The 22,592-nt window shown below is 45.7% G+C and overlaps 1 long non-coding RNA gene across 1 annotated transcript in view; it reads right to left on the reverse strand.

The window, feature by feature from the left end:
- Nucleotides 1-12,367, reverse strand: part of LOC141726895 (uncharacterized) — a 126,487-nt gene extending 114,120 nt beyond the window's left edge. Inside the window, exon 1 of the long non-coding RNA XR_012577839.1 lies at nt 11,234-12,367. This is a non-coding gene — a long non-coding RNA (uncharacterized LOC141726895). The remainder of the gene's footprint in view (nt 1-11,233) is intronic.
- Between the last annotated feature and the right edge of the window lie 10,225 nt (nt 12,368-22,592).

Genomic DNA, 22,592 nt, shown 5'->3' on the forward strand with positions numbered 1-22,592 from the left:
CCCAAAAACCCTCAGGGACTTACACAGCCTGTGTAGATCCATCAACTGGGTACGTCCACTGCTAGGAATTACATCAGAAGACCTTGCTCCCTTGTTCAATCTTCTTCGTGGACCCAAGGAACTGGACTCTCCCTGCACTCTCACAGAGGAAGCCAGAGGTGCCATCATCAAAGTCCAGGAAGCCCTGTCTTCACGCAAAGCCCATCGCTACGAGCCTAGTCTGCCTTTCCGGTTCATCATCCTGGGAAAAGTACCCAGATTCCATGGACTGATCTTCCAATGGGACCCTCAGCTGCGAGATCCTTTGTTGATACTGGAATGGGTTTTTACAAGTAGCCAGCCCACAAAGACACTTACCACCTACCAGGAGATTATAGCACACTTAATAAAAAAGGCTAGGACTCGCCTTTGCTCCCTTTCAGGGTGTGATTTTGAATGCATATATTTGCCAATAACCCTTAAAGACTTTGAGGATTTGATCAAGACCAATGCGAGTCTACAGTTTGCTCTGGACAGTTATACGGGTCAAACTTCATCAGACATCCCAGAACACAAGCTTTTCAACCAGAATGAAACTTTCCATTTGATTCCAAAACGAATCCAAAGTAGAAATCCTCTCAAGGCTCTAACTCTATTTACAGATGGCTCAGGGTCATCCCACAAGTCGGTGATTACTTGGAGAGACCCCCAAACACAAGAATGGCAATCTGACGTAGAAACAGTAGAAGGATCGCCACAAATTGCAGAATTAGCAGCTGTCGTCAGAGCCTTTGAAAAATTTAAAAACGAGCCGTTCAATCTGGTCACAGATTCAGCTTATGTTGCGGGAATAGCTATGAGAGCAGAACATGCTCTTCTCAAAGAGGTCTCTAACCCAAAGTTATACCAATTGCTCTCTAAATTAATACAATTGATATCCCACAGAAAACAACCTTATCACATAATGCATGTAAGGTCTCACACGGACCTCCCAGGTGTTGTTGCAGAAGGCAACAGGAAAGCAGATGCATTAGGTATGGCAGCAGAAACTGCTAATGTTCCTAACATCTTTGCTCAGGCAAAGCTGTCACACGCGTTCTTTCATCAAAATGTACCTGCCCTGATGAGAATGTTTAAGCTCTCAAAGGATCAGGCAAAAGCTATCGTGGCTACCTGTCCGAACTGTCAAAATTACCAGATACCATCAATGGGTACAGGAGTCAATCCCCGAGGTCTGAATAGCTGTCAGCTGTGGCAGACAGATGTAACTCACTTTGCACCTTTTGGAAGGTCAAAGTATGTGCATGTTTCAGTTGACACGTTCTCAGGAGCAGTGTTTGCATCATCACATGCAGGAGAAAAGACCATGCACACAATAAAACACTTTCTCCTCGCTTTTGCCACCCTGGGTGTACCAAAGGAGATTAAAACAGATAATGGGCCAGCCTATGTTTGTTTTTCTCGGCTGTATGAGGGGCCTGGAAAGGCCTGAGGTGGCCTTGGGGCAGCCCGCATATCGAAGGACGAGAAGAGGCTTCAGTTCTTCTTTCGGTTTTTATGTTTATTAATTGTTTATCTAAAAGATGTTCTTTCAGCCGAACAGAGATCTGCTCAGCAGTCAGCCATGAGCACACTGTCTGCCCTCCCGGGCAGCCACGTATCTTTATACCCATTGTTACGTGTACAATATTTATCATTTTTCCCCAATACCATTTATTCTTATAACTCGGTGCACTCTCAGTAATAACCAATCCAAAGGTGCCACCGTGGCCAAAGAAGATGGAGGAGAAGAGGAAGAAGAAGAAGGACAGGACACACCCCAATTCCTCCATCTTACTCCTCTAAACCCCCCTGTACATAAATCCTAAACCCTGTGTCTCACCCTCTAATTAGCTAATCTCTTCGCCATTCACCCCGGTGAGGTCCTCTTATCTTCATACAGGTGTCGTCTCCCGTGTAGGGTCAAAGTCCTGCCACCAGACACTTCTGGCAACATTCCAGGACTCCCGGGCCCCCCAAGGGTGGTCTCGGAGGCCCGGCATCTCAGGACTCAGATCCTGAGATCCCACAAGCCTATACCTCCCACAAGTTGAAGGAGTTCTTCAATGAATGGGACATAGCACACAAGACGGGCATACCTGTAAACCCCACAGGACAATCCATCGTGGAAAGGACACATCAAACCCTCAAAAGAGTCCTCGAGCAACAGAACAGGAACACGAAAATCACATCTCCAGTGGAGAGACTTTGCAAGGCTCTCTATGTCATCAACTTCCTGAACTGCACAGCGACAGAGCCTGACCCACCAATACTTCGCCACTTTGCGAATACCACACAAGCAAAGCTCACGGAGAAACCACCCGTGCTCGTGAAAGATCCTGAAACACACCAAATCTCAGGGCCTCATCAGTTGATTACCTGGGGAAGAGGTTATGCATGCGTGCTACTACCATCAGGTCCAAGGTGGTACCCAGGAAAATACGTAAAACCATACTTAGGCACAGCGAACACTACTACAGACGAGGACAAGAATTCTCTTGAGGCAAACACAAGACCACCTCAAAACCAAACCAGCTCAGCCTGGAGATGAAGGCGTCGCCGAACACCCACAAACACAAGAACAGACCGCCCCATTACAAGGCAGCAGACAAAACAGAAAGTCAAATAACAGTCTACTGTAATAGGCCACAGATAGCCTTAACACAAAAGTGTTCTCTGAATTATGTGTTATTACACTGTGTATTGTATAGTAAAAAGTATTATTCCCTTTCCCTACCCTTAAAACCTCATAACCTTCTACCCGCTCCTCCTCCTGTAGTGCAGCTTAGAAATTAAAAGAAAAAGGGGGGGAGGAGGGGAACACAGAAAAGAACAAGGCAGAAATCCCTCTCATCATAAAGATAACAAATTGTGCTTATATTCCCTATCAGAAGCCCTAATCCTGCCCAAAGATGAAAAATATCTCTGTCGGTGCTGTCCTCACCACTGCCTGGATGCTCTACACTGTACCGCGTGCCTTCGGCTGGATTAGCCCTCAGCCTAGCCATAATGTTTGGGTAACCTTAGCAAAAACATTAAAACAAGACAATAGGTGCTTGTCTATGGGAAGCATAGATAATCCACTTTCTACATGTCTAGTAGGAATCCCCTTTATAGCAGACGATTGGCCTGTCCAGAACTCAGAGGTTCTCCGCACCACAGGTAAGAGACCCAATGGGGCTGATACTTGGGACGAGTGGACAAAAATTCTGCCAGATGCTCGAGAGGAACCCCAAGAATTGGATCTATTGGGATCCTCCAAGGCCACATATTGTGTCAAATTTTACTTTAGGCGTCCGAAAAATGATTGGCCAGAAATTGACCAACACAAAAACACATATCGAAAAGATGTATCACCAGTGAACAAAGCCTATAACCCTCATGATTGGTGCAATTACACTGCACGTGTAATTTCTGTGTCCTCTCTCCATCCCAAAGTATTACCCAAGGGAATGTTTCTCATCTGTGGTGATAGAGTATGGGCAGGGATCCCCTCCCGACTCCAGGGAGGTCCCTGTACTCTGGGAAAACTTTCTACCCTTACTCCAAACATCACCCTGTTACATTATTGGAAAAAAGAAAGAGAATCAAAACGTGAAAAAAGGTCCTACACTGAATTCGATGAAAATTGTGATCCGAGATTATACGATTGGAACAGACCAAAAAAGATTGCAGTCTCTCTGTTTTTACCCTGGATAGCTGCAGCTAAAGCCCTCGGTGAAATCAGTCACCTTGGGTGCTGGCTCAGTAAACAAGCTAACGCCACATCAGCAGCCCTGAGTGATCTCTTAAAAGGAAGAAGAAACCACAAGACAAGCTTCACTCCAAAACCGAGCAGCAATCGACTTCCTCCTGCTTGCCCACGGACATGGATGTGAGGACTTCGAAGGAATGTGCTGCTTCAACCTCTCTTCGCGTTCGGAATCCATCCATGCGAACATCCAGAAACTGAAAGATCTTGTGAAGGACTTGAAAGTAGAAAGAATCCCAGATTGGGTCAATGAAATTTTCGGGCAATGGGGACTAACAGGATGGGCCGCATCTTTAGTTAAGGGATTGTTGTTGATTCTCCTTGTAATTTTTACAGTGTTAGTTATGTTCTTGTGTCTTGTTCACTGTTTCAAAAGAACTCTCGCAAATGCATTTTTTGTAAAAACAGAAAGTGGAGTTGTAGTAAACCCCTCAGGTTTAGCCAGGGCCCCTTGGAGAATAGAATGCTGACACAGCAGCAAAGAAGTTTCCTGTCTCCAGGGACATCCGCCTTGTACCTTATCCCTATAGCCATGTAAGGCAATATTGTGTTAAACCCTACTATTGGTCACTTATGGTCACTCTAACACCTTTGCCATTGGTCAGGATTGGATCCAGGCCAAGGGTATAAAAGTAGCATACTGTAGCCCTACTAACTCGGAAGAAGAAGAGCTGAGACCCTTCACGGACCCCTACAATAAAGCCATACTCGTGGAACAGCCAGTGTCTTCTGCTTCTCCTCTCTCTACCGTCTGCTGGAGCCTTAGGCCAAGGGAAAAGCTACCTAGCAAGCAAAGCTGAAATCACAAGAGCTGCCTAATCACTAAGAGCTGAATATCTCCCTGCTTGCTAGGGGCTAACCCCCGGCCTTGGTCCGAGAGCGAGCTGGCTTCTAGCACCCAGTCCCCTTGGGGACTGAGCTCTGGAGCTGTAACAGCTTGCATAGGATACGACCAAGCAAGGCTCATTTAGGGACCCATGAAGGAGTAATATCTTTCTACTTAATCTGTCTCTGACACTCTCCCTGTCTGTCCATCACACACCTCGCCCCTTTTCCCCTCTTTTTCCTCCTTTCTTTCTCTTTGCCTCTTTTACTGTTAAAGAAAATATATCAATTTTTTTGTATCAACATTTCACCTCATTTGTCTTTTGTGAGAAACTATGCTGTGGGGGATCATTAATGGGACATCACGTCATGATCAATATGATTGAGTGAAGCCGATTTATTACAAAAAGCAGGCCATATTTATACTGTTCTCTATTGTTCATGCCTCAAGGTAATACGATTGGTTAAGTCCTTTTTACGCACTCATTTTAATATTTCAGTAAATTTTAGTTAGCCTTCCTTCCTCATGTGTCTTGCTGCGGTTTTCTTGTCTGCCTTTGCATCCAGAACTGTCTGCTTTTGAGAGTGTTCTTCTCCTTTTGTGTGCTTCAAGGGCATGGTGACCTTACTCTGTTCTATGAAGGCTGGATTGTGCATATGTTGCATATGTCCATTGTTCTGCAAAAAACTCTCAATACTATGCTCTTTTAAAATTTTAGAGGTTTATTAAAATTTTATCAAAAATACAACAGAAGAGTGAATAAAGTTAAAATTACAGTGCTGGGAGCAAAGGACTCAACTGCCATGTGCTCATCTACAAAATGGATGCTCCGCCTTTTATACCTCTAGCCCCTCCCAAAGTCTTGTCAGTTGACTCATTCTTTGCCATCCAGTGGTGGAGATCACTTTCTTACATCTTGATTGGAGGTCAAATGCTGCCATAGTAACAAGCCGACCCTCCCAAATGCCTTGACTCCTAAGGCTATCCCATGATAACAATGCAAGGAGGAGGGGAAACATAACTATGCATCTACAAAACTCCTCTTAATATATACATAATATTCACCCTTTAATTGTGAAAATCAACCATTTCATTACTCATCTATAACAAACCCCCCCTTTTCTTTTTCTATAAGTCATTTGACTTGAAAAATTAACTCTCATTTTTGATTCTGATAAAAAAAAATTTCTCTCTCTCCTGAATGAGTCATACTAGCATCTGTTGATGTGGGCGAGTACAGTGGGAACAGGAGAAAAAAAAGATCTCAGGTTTTCCTTAGACACACTTATTTGGAACGGACAAAAGGGCATCACAGAGGTCCGGTATGGCTTTGACTCCCATCTACTGTGTCTATGGGGTTGCTACCCATAGTAGGTGTGTCTTAGTGGCGAGTACAGAGGCCAACTCGGTCTTGCCCTCCAGTCCCTGTTGTATTAAAAGACAATTGAGGAATAATAGAGGTCTGGTATGGCCTTCTTGCCCCCACCTTTCCATGCCTACGGGGTTGCTACCCGCAGCAGGGCTATGGAATCTTCTTGGTGGTGAACACAGGAGCCAACTCAGTCTTGCCCTCTATTCCTTGTCTTACTCCATTTGTTGGTTCTTAAGGAAATCACCCCAATGCCTCTTATGGTTCCCTATGTACTTACCCTTAACAGATGCTTGTAATTCCCATCTATTAAAACAGGAAGACAGTCCTCGAGCTGGCTGGTGGAAGCTTGACTCTACGTTTTGGACGTCCTGGGATTTCTCTGTCTCTCAGTCTCTGCTTGAGAGTCAATCTTGCCTCACTCAGTCTGGATATTTTAGTCCATTCTTTGGGTTCTTCTATTGGGCCTTTAACTCTGTTGGCATGAGTCCATCCCTGCTCTGCAGTTCGCACAGCTGATTCGGTGGTGAGCAGTACCTGAAAGGGACCTTCCCACTGAGGAGTTAGAGGCTGATCTCTCCATGACTTGGTCATTACCTAATCCTTGGGATTAATATTATGAATTCTGAAATCCAGGGTGGTAGTTTGAGCAATTTCCCCATGATGTCTTAGCCCTTCTAAGGTTTGTGCTATAGACATAACAGATTTCTTGGCATTGGCTTCCCCTTCCTCATAGGTGGCAACTTTCTGGGGCAAGGTTTAAAAGGGTAACCCAAACATCATTTCATAGGGTGAGACTCCCAGATCTGACCAGGGTTGGGTTCTAACTCTAACAGAGCTAAAAGGAGGAATTTTATCCATGACATCCGGGTTTTAGTCATCACCTTAACTAGAGTTCTTTTAAGAGTTTGATTCATCCTCTCAACACAACCAGAACTCTGTGGATACCATGGAGTGTGTAATTCCCGTTTCACTCCCAGGACTTGAACAACTTTTTGGAATATCTTAGATGTGAAATGTGTTCCTTGGTCTGAATCAATCCTGCTCACCATCTCATATCGGGGAATGATTGATTCTAGAGGGGTTTTACTTACAATATTGGTATTGACTTTAACAGTGGGTACTGCCTCTACCCAATGGGTCAAGTGATCTACCATCACTAGCAAAAACTTCCTCCATTGTACCTGGGAAAGCTCAGTAAAGTCTACTTGGATGTTTTGAAAGGGCCGTAAGGCTAGTTCTTGCCCTCCTCTGGGTGTTTTTCTCATGACTTTCCTGTTCATTTATTGACATATCATGCACGTTCAGTTACTTGCTTAGCTATTCCAAAAATTCCTACGTAGCCCCAGTCCTTTAGGAATTGATCACTTAGCACTTGAGTACCCCAATGTGTTGTACCATGCATGCCTTCTAGCATTTTCTTGGCAAGAGATTTATTTAACACTGGCCTCCCATCCGCTAATCTCCACTTCCCCTTGTTATCTTTCTTTGCTCCTGCTTTAAGGAGTTCTCTCTCTTCCGTCTCACTGAATATGGGGATTTTTTGCATTTCTCTCATGGGGTTAGCACCATTATTAATTCTTCTGTCCCTAATTTGGCCATATTCTTAGCTTCTAAATCTGATAAAGTGTTCCCTTGTGCCTCTTGAGTCGCCCCATTTGATGTCCTTTAACATATACTGCTGCCACTTCCTCTGGTAATTGTAAGGTTTCTAATACTTCCAAAATAAGCTTTTTGTGAACCAGTCCCTCTCCCTTTGAATTTAATAGCCCCCTCTGTTCCCAATTTTTTTCAAAGGTATGTGTTGCAGTGCTGTGCAATTGGGTTCATCGTGTCCAGGGAGGGTGCAGCTTCCGGCGCCGGGCGTGGGAACAAACTAGATGGGTCCTTGTTTCAGAAAGTTCGAGAATCCATTTATTACCCCCAGAGAGGAGAGGTGGGATGGAGACGAAAAGACTGCGTGTCCTGGTTTAGGACAAATTTTGGAGAAAACCTCTAGAAGGGGCCCCCCACAAAGCCAACCCACACGGCCCCTCCCCCCAACGGGTTTGGAAAAATTTCCTTGGAGAGAAGTGGGAAAATCCTTTTTATTTAACAGGCAAGGCACTCCCCAACACACAAAATGAACAATACCAGATGACAAAACTCATTTGCTGCTCTGAAGAGATGACAAATTCAGAAAGTCTCTCTGGTGGGTGGTTGCTCTGTTATCAGTCCTTCCGGCACTGGGAAAGGCTGCAGAGTAGGCCCCAGCAGGCTACAAAGTGCAAGCTCTCCATGCCTCCCTGGGTCCCGGTCTGGAGTAGGTTCGAATGGTTCCAAGAAAAGGGAAAGAAAAACAGTTCAGGGAAAGCTTGGACTGCCTCAGCTAGCTAAACTAACTAACTAATTAAAAAGCAAAAGGAGTGTGGAGTTATGCCCCATCCATGCCCAGACAACAACAGTGGAGTTCTGTGTTCCAGCAGACTGTGGGGGAGAGTGCAGCTGATAATGAAACTCCATGCTCCTTCTTCTCCCCGCCTCATAAACAGAACAGCTGATTTGGGATACAAGCATCATAACATCACCCTGGCACACTGCGCAAAGGTAGGGTCATGGGGTTTTTACAGGGTATTGCAGGAGTGGAGTTGGGGTTCGGGTCAAGGGAGGAGTTATGAGCAGCACAAGAAGGGTAAGATCAAATTCCTGCCTCTTAGGAACAGGGGCATTCCACAATTCCCTCATTTTTAAACTGATCAATGCATGGTGAATAACTTATAATGAGGGGATTCTTGGGAATATGACTTAATAGTTTAGAAAACTAAAATGAATATTATTAAGCTAAATGAACAAGGAATAGAAAGGCATTTGAGACTCAGTCATAAAGGATAAAGTAACAGAAATGATGATACTTGATTAAATGAATACATTTTTACTTAATGAGCTAACAGTTCAATCTCCTCTGGCTTTTGATCTTCTCACCAGAAGGGGTGCAGTTCTTTGATCTCCTCTTCATGAGGGGCACAGTCCTTAGTGTTTTGTCTCGGCTTTGGTACTGGTGTTATGGGTGTTGTTATCTTGAATGATGATGACTGCAAAGTGAGGGAACTGGCGAGGGCCCCTGGCATAGGGTGTGGAGCGGGGCCAGCGCCGGGGGAGGCAGTGGTGAGGCCAGATGACTTCTTCACAGGGCGAGTAGCCCAGCCAAACAAGCCTAGGGCTGGGCCAGCTGCAGCGGTGCGGCAGGAAGAGGGCAGAGGTAGGTAGGGGGAAAAGGAAGATTCAGGACTGGAAGAGAAGGATTTAGGCAGGAAAAAGGGGAATCTTAAACAGCTTGGTAAACACCATTTTTCGAATGAGGGCCTGGGACAGTGCGGCCATCACTTTCCTGGGTAGGGAACGGGGGATATGGAAAGACGGGAGGCAAAGGACACAGGACAGCAAGAGGATGGTAGCGCTCCCGCGTCACTTCTAAACAGATTCCGTCCTTGTTCTGCCTTCAGGGAAAGGGGGATAGGGTGGAGGAGAGGGACATGGAGTGACGGAGAGACAGTAGCAACTCCATGCCATGCTGGCAGTTTTGACTCCTTGTCGTACTCTTATCAACAAAAGGGTAAGGAAAGATATGGGCAGTTTCACAGAAACTGAAAAACGTGGGGGTTCACAGGAGAGGGGACCACAGATCTAGGGCATCAACATGCTGTATGTAATCTTCCATAAGTACCCTCCAGGGCTTTTACCGTCCATAAGCTGCAGCAGACATGTCGGGAAAGTTGACAAGAGTCCGTGGAATGGTCCTTTTTGCAGGCAGACTAGCTGCTTGTAGTTCTTAAAAACTGCCTCCCATGAAAAACAAAACTGTTCATAAGCGTCTCACTGAATGATGATAGATGTCAGTTCCATTGCCCGGTCCCAGTAAGCTGGTGTCCTTACTGGGAATTCCCCTCCCCGTAAGCTTTTTACCCTGTCATGGTTTGAGTTTGGCACAGAGCTAGTGTTCCCATGAAAATGCCTCACCCTGGTGTCTGCTGTGAGATGTGACTAGGAATAAGCAAAACAGGCTCTAACTTAAACATAAATAACACTTTATTACCTAAAACTACAGGAAAAAATAGGAAAGACTATAAGGAAAAGAAAAAAAAATTGAAAACTTTACAAAAACCACTTTTCCTCCTCCCCACTCCCTAACTTTCTCAATCTAATACATTCTCTCAAAAATACTAACTGCTCAGCCTTGGCCCCACACGTTAGTATACTCAAACTGCAGTTCATGGAGAGGAAAAGGAGTCCTTCTTGTTCCATAGGCTTTTCCTGGAAACAGTGAAATCCCGGATGCTTCTTTGTCACTTTGGCACCGCTCGGAAAGTCTATTTGCCGCTTGTGACATGTTCCTTCCATGCTCAGTGCTCTCACCACTGAGACATGGCTAGAGCTGCTTTTAGGGTGGTCTTTCAAGGATGCCTTGTCTCACTCTAAAAAGGCACAGTCTCTGCTTTTGGGACAACTGTCCCCCCCATATATTTCCAACCCCCTGGGGCCGGGGGGTCCTCACAAATGAACCCTCCTGGTTTTGAGGCACTGCCTCCCCCTAAATGCAGTCTGTGTCACAGGAACAACTGAGTCTATGGCTACAAGAAAACGTCCAGCCTAAAGGCCACTCCAAATCATCTCTCCCCATCTAATCATCTCCACAAACTCCGGGCCAAGGTCTTTATCTCATATCATCTCTCATCTCCCTTCTTATTCAGCTTCGAGGAGGATTAGCATTTTCGCAAGGCCCTAATCATGCAGGAAAGGGTTAAAAGTTTTCAGTCTCTGTCTGTTCTGGGAGGAGATGATACTCCCACACGTGCTGCTGCTGCGGCCGGCCGGGCTCTCTCTCTCTCTTCTCTTCTCCTCTTGGCTGGCTGCCATCACATTCGGTGCCGCTGGCTCTCTCTCTCCGGGGGGGGGGGGGGGGGGGAAGGGGAGCTGGCTGCTCTCTTGGGGGGGGGGGAAGGGGAGCTGGCTGCTCGATGTCTCTTGGGGCTCCCCCACCCTTCCATCTTTGGAGCCCCCCCGAAGCCCCCTCAAGCCCATCACTGTCCAGGCCCCAGGCCTCACCGCATGGCTGGCCCCTCCCCCGCCCAGCAGCAGCGGGCCGGGCGAGGGAGAGAGGTCTGAACTCCTCGGCCGCGATGTCTAAAAAGAAGAAATGCCAGGGCAGTGCCCTGCTTTTAACCCCTGTGTATTCTCGGAGGTGTGTCCAAACCCCACTGGCTACACCAGGTGTCAGTATGAAACCCAAAACCTTCATTGGTTTGACCACAGTTTCCCAGAATTCCCACTCCTTCCGGGTCAAACCATGACACTCCACCCTTCACCTCCGAGAATACACTTTTTAAAATTATCAACAGAACTACAAAACACTTCTACACAACAATACCTTAGATTCACTATGACTATTCATCTACCTTAACTTAGTACATGCTTTCTTTATTCTTCTTGGTCTCATCTCACAGCTTTACCTCATCATTCTCTCGTGATTCGATTTCCCGGTTCAGGGAACCAAAAAATGTCATGGTTTGAGCCTGGCACAGAGCTAGTGTCCCCATGAAAATGCCTCACCCTGGTGTCTGCTGTGAGATGTGACCAGGAATAAGCAAAACAGGCTCCAACTTAAACATAAATAACACTTTATTACCTAAAACTACAGGAAAAAATAGGAAAGACTATAAGGAAAAGAAAAAAAAATTGAAAACCTTACAAAAACCACTTTTCCTCCTCCCCACTCCCTAACTTTCTCAATCTAATACATTCTCTCAAAAATACTAACTGCTCAGCCTTGGCCCCACACGTTAGTATACTCAAACTGCAGTTCATGGAGAGGAAAAGGAGTCCTTCTTGTTCCATAGGCTTTTCCTGGAAACAGTGAAATCCCGGATGCTTCTTTGTCACTTTGGCACCGCTCGGAAAGTCTATTTGCCGCTTGTGACATGTTCCTTCCATGCTCAGTGCTCTCACCACTGAGACATGGCTAGAGCTGCTTTTAGGGTGGTCTTTCAAGGATGCCTTGTCTCACTCTAAAAAGGCACAGTCTCTGCTTTTGAGACAACTGTCCCCCCCATATATTTCCAACCCCCTGAGGCCGGGGGGTCCTCACAAATGAACCCTCCTGGTTTTGAGGCACTGCCTCCCCCTAAATGCAGTCTGTGTCACAGGAACAACTGAGTCTATGGCTACAAGAAAACGTCCAGCCTAAAGGCCACTCCAAATCATCTCTCCCCATCTAATCATCTCCACAAACTCCGGGCCAAGGTCTTTATCTCATATCATCTCTCATCTCCCTTCTTATTCAGCTTCGAAGAAGATTAGCATTTTCGCAAAGCCCTAATCATGCAGGAAAAGGTTAAAAGTTTTCAGTCTCTGTCTGTTCTGAGAAGAGATGATACTCCCACACGTGCTGCTGCTGCGGCCGGCCGAGCTCTCTCTCTCTCTTCTCTTCTCCTCTTAGCTAGCTGCCATCACATTCGGTGCCGCTAGCTCTCTCTCTCCGAGGAGGAGGGAAGAGAAGGGGAGCTGGCTGCTCTCTTAGAGAGGAGAGAAGGGGAGCTGGCTGCTCGATGTCTCTTGGGGCTCCCCCACCCTTCCATCTTTGGAGCCCCCCCGAAGCCCCCTCAAGCCCATCACTGTCCAGGCCCCAAGCCTCACCGCATGGCTGGCCCCTCCCCCGCCCAGCAGCAGCGAGCCGGGCGAAAGAGAGAGGTCTGAACTCCTCGGCCGCGATGTCTAAAAAGAAGAAATGCCAGGGCAGTGCCCTGCTTTTAACCCCTGTGTATTCTCAGAAGTGTGTCCAAACCCCACTGGCTACACCAGGTGTCAGTATGAAACCCAAAACCTTCATTAGTTTAACCACAGTTTCCCAGAATTCCCACTCCTTCCGGGTCAAACCATGACATACCCCCATGTTCCTTTTAAGATGGGGGTCCCGCAAGGTGTAGTTAAGCGGGTGACTTACAGGGTTCTGGTCGTGCTGTCCTCACTGGCTGCTTGCATTCTCCACCATTTGTTGCAGTGCTGTGCAACTGGATTCATCGTGTCCAGGGAGGGTGCAGCTGCCAGCACTGGTCATGGGAACAAACAAGACTGGTCTTTGTTTCAGAAAGCTTGAGAATCCATTTATTACCCCCAGAGAGGAGGGGTGGGATGGAGACGAAAAGACTATGCAGAGATAGGGTCATGGGGTTTTTATAGGTTATCACAGAGTTGGAGTTAGGGTTCAGGTCAAGGGAGGAGTTATTAGCGACACAAGAAAGGTAAGAACAAATTCCTGCCTCTTAGGAACGGGGACATTCCACAGGTATGCACTACTCCAAAAGCATATTTTGAGTCTGTATATATTGTTCCTCTTTTTTGTGTTAATATTTCTAGAGCTCATTTTAGGGCATATAACTCACATGCTTGGGCTGACCAGTTGGAAGGTAACTTTCCGTTTTCTGTGGCCACTAGCTCTTTATCGACTATAATGTACCCTGACACCTGGTGCCCCTGGATTATCATTGAAGATCCATTGATGTACAATTGTTTTCCTCCTTGGAGTGCTTGATCTGTTAGGTCCTCTCTTACTTTAGTTTGAGAGTTTATAACCTCTAGGCAATTATGCACTAGTCCCTCATCTGGTTCTCCATATAAAAACTGGGCAGGGTTGAGTTGGTTACTCACGATTAGCTCCAAATCCTTATCTATTAAGATGGCTTCATACTTTAACACTTGGGAATCAGTGAGCCATTTCTCAGCCTTTTGGCTTAGGATACTTCTAACTGAGTGCGGGGCCTATATTTTCAAATTTCCCCTAAAGGTTAATTTCTTGCTTTCCTCCATGAGTAGGGCGGTCGCTGCCACTGCCTGAATACAGGTTGGCCACCCCCGGCCTACCGGGTCTAGCCATTTTGATAACTAGGCCACTGGTTTCCTGGATCCTCCCCAGTCCTGGGCTAGTACTCCATGAGATACCCCTTTTTCTACATCTACAAACAGATAGAAAGGTTTGTCTAAGGCAGGAAGACTCAATGCTGGTGCATTGACTAGTTTCTGTTTTAAATCTTCAAACTTTTACTCATCTTGTTTTTCCCACCTAACCTCTTCTTCTACTAACTTTTCATACAAGAACCTGACAGCCTGAGTGTATCCCTCAATCTGTAGTCTACAATATCTCGACAAGCCTAAAAATCTTCTAACGTCCCTCTTGGGTTTTGGCCATGGAAGTGAGACTATCCCCATAATTCTCTCAGGGTTCAGTCGGCGGCTCCCTTGTCAAATCACATGTCCTAGGTATTTTACTTCACACTCTACAAATTGCAGTTTCCCTTTTGATACCCAAAGTCCTTGGTCCCCCAGAAAATTTAATAATGCTCTGGTGGATTCCCAGACTTCCTTTTCTTCCTGTCCTGAGAGAAGCAAATAATTTACATATTGGATAAGTTTTATTTCAGGCGTGATGGAAAAAAGTTGCAGAACTTGTCCTAGTGCTTGACCGATTAGGTTTGGGGATTCAGAAAACCCTTGGGGTAACCTAGACTACTGTTGCTTTCTTCCTGAATTGGAGTCCTCCCATTCAAAGGCAAATATATCTCTACTTTCTCCTGCTAGTGGGCAAGCCCAAAAACCATCTTTTAGGTCTATAATACTAAACCACTGGTGTGATGGGGAGATATTAATAGTGTATACGGGTTAGGCACTACTGGGTACTGATTCACTGTTCTTTTATTCACTTCCCTCAAGTCTTGGACAAGTCGGTATGTTCCGGCTGACTTCTTTACTGGTAACATGGGTGTATTATGGGAGGGACATACATGGTTCTAAGGTCCCCTCCTCAAGTAGGTCCTGGACCACTGGCTGCAATCCTTGTCTCCCTTCCAGGGAGCGTGGGTATTGTCGTGCCCGAACTGGATGGTTCTCATTAACTATTTTTTTTGCTAAAGGTTTTATGTTTATTTTACCTCATTTTTTTTTGTTTTGACCACACCATTTCATGAATTTTCTCCTTATCTTCTTCCCTTAATTGGAGAAGCTTAACTACCATTTTCCCTTCCTCTGAGAGTACCCCAATGTCTAACTGTGTCTGTTAATTCCATCCTAATAAATTGCACCCTGTTTCTGGAACTAATAGAACATGTCTCATTCCTATTTTATTTATACCTTCAAACTTTACTTGCTTTATAACTGATGCTTTAAACCCTTCCCCTTTTGCACCTACTACTTGCACAGTATCTTGACTTTTTTTTTACATCCCTTGGGAATTTCACAAACACAAGTTCTTTCATCCCCTGTGTCTACAAAATGTTCAAATTCTTCCTCCTGGGGACCTATTGTTAAAGTTATCAAGGGCTCCTGATGGTATTCTGTCCCCAGGAAGTAAATCCCCTGACACCCTTAGTCTTCTGCTTTTCCTTTTTGCTCAGTCTCATAGACCCTCAGGTCCTTTTCTTTTCAGGGGCAATTTTTCTTGATATGTCCAACCTCTTTACAGTAAAAGCAAGCTGGCCCTATGTTCCCCCTGTTTCCCAAATTCTCCTTTTTGCATCCAGTCCCAAGGAGCTGTATCCCCTCTTCATCTATCTTCTCACACTTGGCTCCTCCTTCCTTACATGGGTACTTCATTACATGCTGGTTTCCCTCCCTAATGGCAGTTACCATTACCCTGGCCTTTGCCTTGGCCTTCTCTTCATCTCTTGACATACACCTTTTGTGCCTCTCTTAAGAGATCTTCCAATCTCCTTTCTTGCCAACCATCTAACTTTTCTAACTTTCTCCATATATCTGGCCAAGAGTGAGTGACAAAATTTATCTTTAGCAAGGTCTGTCCAGCCACTGTATCAGGGTCAACCCCTGAATATTGCCTCATATTTTTCCTCAATCTTTCTAACCACTCTGTTGTGGTTTCTTCCCTCTTATGCTGCTCATTGAAAGCCTTATGGGCATTTTGATTGTGTGGAGCCGCCTCTTTGATACCTCCTATAATCAATGTTCTATATTCCTCCATGTCTTGCCTCCCCCCAGTGCTGTTGTGGCCCCAGGCGGGGCGCACTATGGGCATTTTCACATCCCCAGGAGGACCTTGAACATGCTCCCTTTCTCATATCTGTATCCCAGCTGCCCACATCATCTGTCTTTCCTCTGCTGTAAATAACATGGTCATTATTGATTGCATTTCTTCCCATGTATAAATATTGGGCCCCAGAAACTGATCTAACTGTTCCACTAATCCAATGGGGTCCTCTAGTAATCCTTTTAATTCTTTCTTGAACATTCTCACATGAGAGGAATTGAGTGGTGTGGTTAGGAATCCAATTCCTCCCTGCACCCCACCCAGTGGTACTTCTTTCAGAGTATATAATCCCACTACTTGGCTCCCATCCCCTGATCTGCTTTTGTCTCGTTTTGCCACTCTGTTTCTAGTGTTTTGACTGGGCCCATGAGAGGGCAGGGAGGGTGCAGTCCATGCTAGTGGAGGTGGAGGGGGCAAATAGTCTACCGGGTCCCATTCTTTACTTTCTGATACTTTAAACATGCTCACCTTCAAGGGTGAAGTCTCCCCTTCCCAGCAGGCAGCATAGTTACTCTCTTCCCGGTTGAATGGTTTCTTAGCTCTTGCATAGATGTTTAAAGCCCGACGTATCCATCCTTCATCTGATCCATATCTCTGCCAGTGTACATGATCAGTCCTGATTTCCCTTTTAGTCCATTTTACCATGCAGTACTGAATAATTTTGAGCTTGTCCTTATCTCTGATATTGGGGTCATATTTGCACCAGGCTAGTTTCCTTCCCAGTGGGCTATCTGGGAGTATACCTGTTGGTACCCCTTCACTTCCTCCTTTTCCCCCGGGGCATTCTCTACTTATTTCCAATCCTACCTCGATAGATAACCTCAGGCCCTCCCAACAAGGCCCACCTTACTAAGAAAGGGAAAGGAGGGAAAAAGGAAACAAGGAAAGGAGGAAAGAGAAAGAAGAAAAAACTTTACATTTCTTCCAGAAAGTAAAAAAAACAACTTGCCTACAATCCAGGGACCCTCGTATCACTGTATTGGGCCTGCTGTATTGGAATATGAATCCCAATATTACCAGGTAGATTGTGCATGGGCCAGTCTGACCCTTGCTGCTGGGCCAAAGGCGGCAGCTGTGGTGTATCACCCCAGAGACACCTTTAGCTTGCTGGTGGTTGCAGCTAGGCAGCCGAACAAGTCCAGGCTTGTTAGGAACTCCGTTTACCTCAGGAAGAAGGCTTCAGGCGAATGGTGAGGAGAAAAAGGAGATGGATTCTGCTGGAGGGTTATATCCAGAGTTTTATTCCATGGTCACAGAGGTCTGAATGTCAGTAACAGCTCCAACAGAATACCGACCGCATGGTCTGATTCACCTTTTAAGCTCCCAGGGCAGGGGGAGGGGAGGGGACAGGTGAGCTACCAACCAGGTGGGAGGGGCGGGGTCTCAGGGGAGGATGACACCTAGACAGACCAATGACCTCTGGGCCTGAGGGGCATCCTTTGAAAGTGATGAACCACACGACGCCTTGCTGGAATGTTAAAACTGATTGACAGCCCAGCAGGGGGCGAGGGGGGAAGGGGAAGAGGGGTATTGGCACACCTGGGGAAGGGACCTGGAAGTTTAAAACTGGCTATTACTACACACCGCAACACTGCTGTTCCTCTTCTCCTCGGCTCGATGGCCTGGTCCCAAGGCCTTATGCCAGTGGGTATTACAGGGGAGCTGGTACAGGCCGGAGTCTGCTCTGCTTCCTGCCTGGCCTGGAAGGGGCCCCACCCTGCTTCTGGCTCGGCCCGATGGCGGCCTCACCCTGCTCCTCACTCAGCCCAATGGTAGTTCTGCCTCGCACCTCGCCCAGCCTGACTTTAATGCCAGTGGGTCACAAGGAAGCCCTCTCACTCAAGACCTTAGACACTGTCATGTGCAACTTTGGCATCATTATTGGGTTGACAAACTCCACAGTTTCCGAGACCATCTCCCCCCCACAACGGGCTAATTCTTGACCCTCAGCGATGCTGTCTGCGCCACCTCTGCTGTGTTGGCAAAGGCCAGGAGTTATTGTGCTGGGTCTCGGGTGGCTGCCACTCAGCGTGTTCAGCTACTGCTCATGTGGCACCCTAGTGATTTCACGGACCCCACCTGGGAACCCCCTTCGCTTAGCTTGGGTTGTTAAGCTCTGGAAGTTATCATGCTGAGTGCACACCAGAAGCCCACTGCGCCGAGCGTTGTGTATGCTGCTCCTCCATGTGGAGCAGCTCCTCCGCTCCCTTAGTTCCAGTGAGTTGGGAAAGCTGCCATGACTCCTCACCCTGATAAAAGTGCAGTCCCCACCGATGGGCAATTCTCACTGTAAACCTGGGGACTCTCAATCTGGCAATTCCAGATGCTTGAGTCCCCATAAATATTTCAATCACATGCTTCCTTCCAGCCACAGGGCCCCCACTTTCCTCTCCCACGTGTCCTGGCCTGTATTTCCAACTCTCCAATATCCTGAAGCTCTAACAGACCAGGACATGTCCCATGTATTACTTGTCTGAAGCTGACATTTGCACACCCGAATTACAGAGTAACAATCTGGCCAAAATAGTTATGAGGATGGTGTCGCAGTCAAGGCGGTCACGACATAAAGCAGAGACTACAAGCAGTCTCAGTTGGTAACACTTGGCAACAGTTTATGAAAATGGCTGATCTTTTATACACTTTTTAGTTGTTTACTCTTCTTCTACTTTAGCTATTGGCCGCAATAATTCAATACTATGCTATTGGTGAAAAGTTACTCTGACTCTACTTAACTTTTTTAAAATGCTTCATCTAGCTGCAGAATGCTCTTATCTTTTTTTTTTCGATCTCTTTGGTTACGGCCTTGGAGAAAGCTTGCAGAAAGAAGTCTGTGAGCTCTCTCAATAATTGCTTTGCTTGAGGGGACATGTGGAACACTTGTTGAATGCTCAATGCTTTAAGCACGAAAGAATGCTTGCATTTTCTGTGAAGCATATGCTGGGCTGTTATCTGTTTTTACATGACACGGAACACTTAGAATAGAAAAGGCATGATAAAAATGACGAATAGCATCTCGAGTTTTTTCTCTTGTGAATGCTGAAGCAAATATTGCTTGAGAAAAATTATCAACTGTAACATGAACATACTTAAAGCGACAAAATTTTGGCATTTTTGTAACATTAGTTTGCTATTCTTCTAACGCAGAAAGACTTCTAGGGTTGGTACTATAATACTGAGTGACATGAGTCATATGACAGTCGGGACAAGAGGAAAGAATAGATTTTGCTTCAGCAGTAGACAATTTGAATTGCTGCTGTAAAGCTTGAGCACTGATGAAAAAATTGATGGGATAAAATTGCCTGCTGCAACACATTGGGTACAATTTTGATTGCAGCAGCAGCTACTAAAGAGTCTACATAGGCATTGCTTTCAGCAAAAAATCTTGGTAATGATGTAGGGCTGCGAATGTGCATGATAAAGTAAGAATGCTTTCGAGCACCAATAACTGTCTACAACTTCACTAATATGGTAAACAATGGTTTCTCTTGATTATTATATAACACTGCTTGATCTAAATGCTTAACTAAATTGGCAACACAAACTGAATCAGTAACTATGTTTACAGAACTAAGAAACAAAGTAAAAGCTAAAAGAACAGCAGAAAGTTTAACTAGTTGAGGAGATCTCTGCTGAATCAGTCTGATATCTTAAATTCTGTTTTTTGGACAGTACACTGTGACTTTACGTGCCCTTGTTGTCTACAATTATAACACTTCGCTGAAGGTCTTAACACTGCAGCAAGAGCTGCCATTTTATGCTCAACTGAACTAACTTTCGAGCAAGTAGTAACTATTTCAGACAAGGTGGGTTCTCTAGGCAAAGTGTCAATAATCTTTCTGCAGTCTGGGTTTGCATTTTCTTTAGCTAATTGTACACACAATTTCTCTCGCAAAGTTTCATCATCTACTTGTTTCTCAATAGCGGCAGCAAGTTTTTCTGCAAACTGCAAAAATGGTTCTCTCGTCTCTTGTTGTATAGTAACATATTTCTCTTTTGGAGCTGCCATTTCTATTGTTTTAGTTAAGGCACTCATGCCAATTTGCAGAGCTTGTGCTAAAATTGAAGGATCTCACTTTGCTTGTAAATCTGGATTAGCAAAAGGCTTATAGTCTAGTAGGGCATCAACACTCACAGCATGACGAGGGTTGTGTTGAGGCAACTGCATATTTGTTAAAGCTGTGCGCTCAGCTACTCGCCTTTAAGTTTCTTGAAATACACTATATTGTACTGGCTGGAATAGAATTGTAGCAAGATGAGTGATGTCATAAGGTGCAAGCAAATCTGCATTAATCACACGTATTAATTGCATTACTTCTGAGGAATTAATACTATTTTGAGCTACTTTCGATTGGAGGTCTTGCACAACTCTCTGGGGGAAGACATGATGACTGTTGTTCTGTCTTGTTCTAGGAGCTGCTTTGAAAACTGGAAAAGCTATAGGGTTATCACAAGTAACATTTGCAATGGCACTGTTCTCTTGAGGTACTCTTGGAGCACTTAACTTTTCTATGATGTTCTAATTCTTTTCTTCAACTGCTTTCTTCTTAACAAATTCTCAAAACTCTTGAGGGTGTCGAGGAAGCACAGTGACTTGGCATGGAGGCAAAGTCTATGGGGCAGTAAGGCTAGAGCTCTTAGAAGATGAAGGGACTAGAGTTCTTTGCCCCAACACAGGTGTTACTGCGGGCGACTCGTCACTTGATTCGCTGTTGCTGTCACTGTCAGGTAAAGGAGGATATGGCTTTGCAAGTTGTTCAAGCATCTCAGAGGGGAGCAGGGGGGCGGATGGCTGGACCAGAGAGGAGGGAAGCAGGGGGGCAGATGGCTGGGTTTTTCTCTCTGCTAGAGACATTTCAGCTAACTGGCGTAGCGGTGTAGTATATACAGGCACTATCGGGAGCTGCTGTGCAGGTGTGAGATAAGGAGGCTTAGGGGTCTGATAAGAAGAGGCTAGAGCAGGTTGCCCAGAAGTTTTGGCAGCTTTCTCAGAAGCTTTGGCAGCTTTCTTAGAAGCCTTGGAAGCTTTCCCAGAAGCTTTGGCACCCAGCCCAGAAGCTCTGGCAGCCTTCCGGGAAGCTTTGGCAGCTTTCTCAGAAGCTCTGGCAGTGTGCCAGCTAACTCCCATGGCATCTGAACTTTCTTCACCAAGTTCTCCATCAGAGCCCCCTTCTACCTCAGAGGCCCCCTCTGCCTCAGCCCCCCCCGTCAGGTTCTGTTATCAGCCCCGACTCTTCGTCTGCATCTTGCTCCATTTCTCTCTCTATTTTCCATTCCATTAAAACCTCAAAGAGCGAGTTCCAGGTTACTGCTAAATCAACAGCTGTTTTATCTCCCGCTCGAATAACTTGCCAAAGTCTGTCCCCGACTTTCTTCCATGCTTTAACACTAAATGCTGTGTCGAGATCAGTGCTAAAATTCTGTGATTTAGCCCACAGCAATATATTACGAAGCTCATAGTCTGATGTATTAATTCCCTTATTTCTTAACAAAACTTTCCATGTAGACAGAACACTTTCTTCTTCTTTAGATAAATTTTGTCCCATTATTACTAGTTGGTGGCTCACCTACTTCCAGGTGTCTTGATTGGAGGGAATCGGGTCCGGACCTCCTTGTGGCTTCCACCTGCCACTCTCAGCTGCACCAACGCCGCCTTCCCCACTACATCCCAGTGGGTCACGGTTGCCAATTGCTAGGACCCCGTATGGGCCCCCACCATGTCGGGGATCACCAAAATGTCGCAGTCGAGGCGGTCACGACATAAAGCAGAGACCACAAGCAGTCTCAGTTGGTAACACTTGGCAACAGTTTATTAATGAAAATGGCTGACCTTTTATACACTTTCCAGTTGTTTACTCTTCTTCTACCTTAGCTATTGGCCACAATAATTCAATACCATGCCATTGGTGAAAAGTTACTCTGACTCCACCTAACTTTCTAAAAATGCTTCATCCAGCTGCAGAATGCTCTTATCTTCCTTCTCTCGATCTCCTTGGTTACGGCCTTGGAGAAAGCTCCTTATCAGCTTCTTCTTCTTCTTACTTCTCGCTCCTTTAGCTAACAGGCCCGCTGCTAGCCCCTTCCACAGATGGTACTCACCTTCTCCCTCTTCTTTCTCATTTTTTAGTCTTCCGCTGTCCTTGGGGTTTTGACCTGTGACCACTGGTGGTCCCAGGAGAAGTTGATCGAGGCGCCAAACTTGCAGAGGGGCACATTTCTCTTTCAAAAACTCCTAGGTCAACGGAGACGAGGTGTATATCCTGGAACAACCACCCATTTGTGAGAAACAATGCTCTTTTAAAATTTTAGAGGTTTAATAAAACCTTATGAAAAATATAACAGAAGAGTGAATAAAGTTAAATTACAGCACTGAGAGCAAAGGACTCAACTGCCATGTGCTCATCTACAAAATGGATGCTCCGCCTTTTATACCTCTAGCCCCTCCCAAAGTCTTGTCAGTTGACTCATTCTTTGCCATCCAGTGGTGGAGATCACTTTCTTACATCTTGATTGGAGGTCAGGTGCTGCCATAGTAACAAGCCGACCTTCCCAAATGCCTTGACTC

This window comes from Zonotrichia albicollis, chromosome W (genome assembly GCF_047830755.1).
Source record: "Zonotrichia albicollis isolate bZonAlb1 chromosome W, bZonAlb1.hap1, whole genome shotgun sequence".
In the NCBI taxonomy this organism is placed as follows: domain Eukaryota; kingdom Metazoa; phylum Chordata; class Aves; order Passeriformes; family Passerellidae; genus Zonotrichia; species Zonotrichia albicollis.